A 4635-nucleotide genomic window follows, 5' to 3' on the forward strand; every position below is an offset into this window, starting at 1 on the left:
GATGCCCAGAGGAGACCCACGCTAACAATTTTTTATCTGTCGGAAACATGTTAACATTAAAATAAGAGAATCCGCCCCAAGTCCGCGACATTTAATTCGGTTGATAGATGTTAAGCCCCGTTTGAAAAAATTATTGAATACTTTACGTTTAAATTTTTTTTTGCAAGAGGAAGTCCAGTGGGCTTTTCTACATTTTTTGTTTCTAGGAGCTTCTTCAGCTCACTGCCGTGTGTTAGGCAACATGATCTGTAACATGACTCCACTGGAATCCCTCCCTTTTGTAAGAGACAAGCAATAACTGAAAATAATGGCTACAAAGGGAACAGGCTCTCATTTATCTGAAACTTCTATTACTCTTGAAATGTCAAGAGCTTCTTTTTACTTCTTGGGTTGGTAGGCTTCCAGAAATTTGTTCTAATAAAACAGCGTTATCGTTAGATTTTCTCTCCGTCTATTCTACAGCTCACTGTTAGTGATGGATGTTATTGTCTGCAGCGAGAGCACGCTGTCCGAAGACGGAGTGCACTGAGAAAGCGGCTCTTTGTGTTGAGAAGTCTAAAAAATAAAAAAAAAAATACAGTCTAGTATACAGTATAAAATAAAAATACAGTATAGGCTCTTAAGATTTAGAAGATTTAGTATCATTGGTTAACTTGCTCATTTACTAATAAAAGTTGATGATCTTTATTTTGGATCTATTCCCTTCATATTTAATAAATAAAAATAATAATAATAGAGAGGGAAGGGATTGGCTATGAGGTTAGCATACTGGACTCCCACGCGGAGGTCCCGGGTTCGAATCCAGCAGCTGACCCTTAGATTTTCTCTTCCTAGGAGCTTCTTTCAGCTCACTGTCCGGTGATGGACAGTGTTGTCTGTAACGAGAGAACACTGTCCGGAGGCCGGCAGTGCACTGGAAAAAGCTCCGGGCGCTAATGACCTCAGCTGTTGATGCGCCAAAAAAAAAAAAAATAATAATAATAATAATAATAATAGAGGTAAGGAGGGGAGGGATTAGCTATGTGGTTAGCGTACTCGATTCCCACGCGGAGGTCCCGGGTTCGAATCCAGCTGCTAACCCTTAGATTTTCTCTTCCTAGGAGCTTCTTACAGCTCACTGTCCGGTGATGGACAGTGTTGTCTGTAACGGGAGAGCACTGTCCGGAGGCCGGCGGTGCACTGAAAAAAGCTCCGGGGAGGTAAAATAATAATATTAATAATAATAGTAGGAGGCGCTAATGACCATACTCCTCGATGCGCCAAAAAAAAATTATAATAATAGGAAGGGCGCGACGGTAGCTGAGCGGTTAGAAGCGAGACCTGTAAAGCTAATATGTATTGTGATACGGGGTTCGATTCCCGCTCTTAGGCCTTGGATTTTATTCAATGGCCAATAAAAGAAATTTACAGTAAAGTATGCTGGCTAGTCGCCTCCGTCCACGACACCTAATTGATAGTTGGACGTAAAGCCTCTCTGAAAAAATAGGTACTACTACTACTACTACTACTGCTACTAATAATAATAATAATAGGATTACTTGGTTAATCCAAACAGTAAAGTTGTTAGTAAAAAAGGAATTATCGAAGTGGTATAATTGTAAAAATTTAAGGGTGTAACCATGTGTCAAAGAAGAGATTGCTCAATCAGGTTTGATTATGAATGAAATAATTATTCTTTTATTGTATGAAGCTAATGATATGATTGAAGGGGTTCACATTGATTGCAGGTAACAAAAGCTCATCTCAAATGAATTTCTCGTTTGAATGTTTGTTTCTTAAGAAATTTTTTTTTTGTAAGTAATATGAGTATATATTCTGCACTATTTCCTCAGCTTTTTATTTAATACCAATTACTTTTCCTCGCGTAATTCATGTTTAATAAGTAGATGTATTGAAATAAATACATCAATGTTCAAATGCTACGGACTAATTGGTATTCTTATAAATATTTCATTGTTTCTTACTTTAGAGAAACTAACTCAAACTTAAGAGCTCTTTGTAATTGGAATTTTCCTCCTATTATTGACTAATCAATAATTTTAATATATTAATCAATTTATTTTTTAACGTTGTGGAAATGATCTCTTGCAATTCTTAACTAAAGAATTGTATAAAAAGTTTTTCTGGTTTCTTCTGCAAGTACCTAAGCCACAATTTATAATATAATTGTAATTCCAGACATTTATTTTCATTCAGTATTTTAGTAGCCCTTGACTTAAACAATATTATCAAGACCAAATACTAAATTGCTGTCATTCTCTTGGTTTCTTCTTCTCAGTTTAAAAATAAAGAAATAAGTATGTACATTATAAAGACATACAGTACCAGGAAGAGCTAGCCGTCTTTTAATAAATATTAGAGAATACTTTAGGAGATGAGCGACGCCTGCATTGATGATTGTGATTTAATAGAAGACGATTTTCATCTGCAATTGTGATTGTTTCACACATGTATTGTAGTCACTACTAATCAAAATTAGTTGGACCAAGATGCTGAATATGAAAGTTTATTTAAGATTGTTCCGAACTATCTCCAATGTATATCCTAAAAAATATATATGCCAATTTTGAGCTAACTCGGTGCAACGGAGTAAGAGCCCACTAGGAACTTAAATACTCAGCATATCTAAAGCTCATACTAGCTAGAACTGGTCAGTTACCAAGAAAAGTTGAGGATTAGAATGAACCGTAAGCGCGTTAAGAATTAAGAGTTTATTAATATTTAACAGCTGTTTTAAAACTAGTCATGAATATTTAATACGTAATTTAGATAAAAGATGATTACTTTAAAGCCTGAATACTTTAAAATGTCTGTCTTCCTTTAAAATGAAATCTTCTAGAAAAATAAATTATCTTAACTCCCTGCGCGTTCACTAGCCTAAGGACACAAATAAATGACTCACTCATTACACTCAAAATTTAAATTAAGGGTCAGTACAGGTTGTTAATTTAGTATATGGGTTAGTCGCTGTTTTTCACATTTACCAAAACTGTTTTTTTCAGATAGTTTTATATCCCTTTTATTAACCCTCATAACATTCATCAATGCATAGTTAGTTTATACTAACGCCGTATCTCATAAAAGCCTGATTAATGAGAACGAAAGTAAAATATTTGTCAGGTAAAAAAATTAGGTGCAGATTACAAAAAAAAGAGAAGAAAATAACACTTCTTTCTCCATCATTGATTTTCCTGTAACTTGTTAATGGAAAAGGGTGAACTTACAATCGATAGGTCATTTATTATTTACAAGATAATTGCTAATATTGTGCGAGTAATTGCAAAATTACGTTAGAGTTACCGCATTTTCACTGAGGCTTCAAATATAGTGTTGGAAACTGGGTACTTTTTTTGCTTACTGGAGAGCCTGGTTTTTCACCATTTTTTAATATAAAGCTTTTACTTTTGATTTCTCTTCAGTCAAAAATAAACGAAAACAGAAATGTGTGAAGTATAGAGACTTCCTTATTCTTTTATTAACTAGTAATACTGGGAATGTAAGCAAAAAAGTCTTAATTTTCCGCATTCATTCTTCATTAAATTGATTAATTCAAACGTCATTAAATTAATTTATAACTTATTCCAATTATTTAACCTAATGAAATTGTATACTTTACATTATCCAATAAAAACTTCTATTTCCATATTGAATCTTCACTACTTGAGTTGATCAGTCAGTCATTTAACTTTCAAGTAGTGTATCGAGTACTTCTTCGAAAAGCCGTCCACAAACAGGATAACAAAAAAAAAAGTTTTATTGATTATACTTCGCCAGTTCAAGGTTTTTATTTTTATTTTTTTTACGAAATTTATCGACAGTAAATTTATAGTTTTTATTTTTTTCCCTTATAATAATTACAAAGAAGTCATTTCTTTTATAGAACAGAGAATAATAGAATTTCTTTCGGTATCATTAACTTTATTAATAGTTTTTATTTCATCGACCTCAGAAAGTTATTCAGTTTTAAGAATTATTAACGTACGGCACGTTATTCATTTAAAGTTTATCAGCTGATTGATTTGTTTTTCCAAGTTCACATTATCGACGGTCCCATGAAAAAAAGCCCGATGATGACTAGAACCAAAACGTCACCTGGACATTGCTACTATTAACTACTACTTGCAGAAATCCAATGTTTGTTAAGTAGCTGAAGATGATTTGTGCGTAAATATTCGGATGAGACAATGTTTTCAGCAGCGAAATGAGGTTCAGCCAAGATAAAACAATTATCAAACTTCACCAACATTTCTTGTCCTTGTGTTGCAAAGAATTAGCTATATCTTTTTTTAAAAATAAAAACGATCATCAGGGTAGGAATTAGATCAATGGTTACGAACTACTTCCCATCCTGAGTCCCTAGGTTCGAATCATTAAGCAGCCGACCTTTAGATATTCTCTTACTAGGAGCTTCTTACTGCTCACTGTCCGGTGATGAACTAATGTTAACTACGAGAGATCAATGCCTTCAGAGAAAGGCAGTATAATGAAAATAACTCCGGGCGCCCATGGGCTACTTAAATTAAAACAATTAAATAAAAATAAAAACAATTTTTAAATTGGTCTCACTCTATATTAAGTTATTTATTTTCAATAAGGAAAAGTAATAGTCAAACTTCTCTCTTGTTACAGAGAAGA

The sequence above is a fragment of the Rhodnius prolixus genome, unplaced genomic scaffold (genome assembly GCF_049639745.1).
Source record: "Rhodnius prolixus isolate KJV_2025 unplaced genomic scaffold, Rpr scaffold_4, whole genome shotgun sequence".
Taxonomy (NCBI): domain Eukaryota; kingdom Metazoa; phylum Arthropoda; class Insecta; order Hemiptera; family Reduviidae; genus Rhodnius; species Rhodnius prolixus.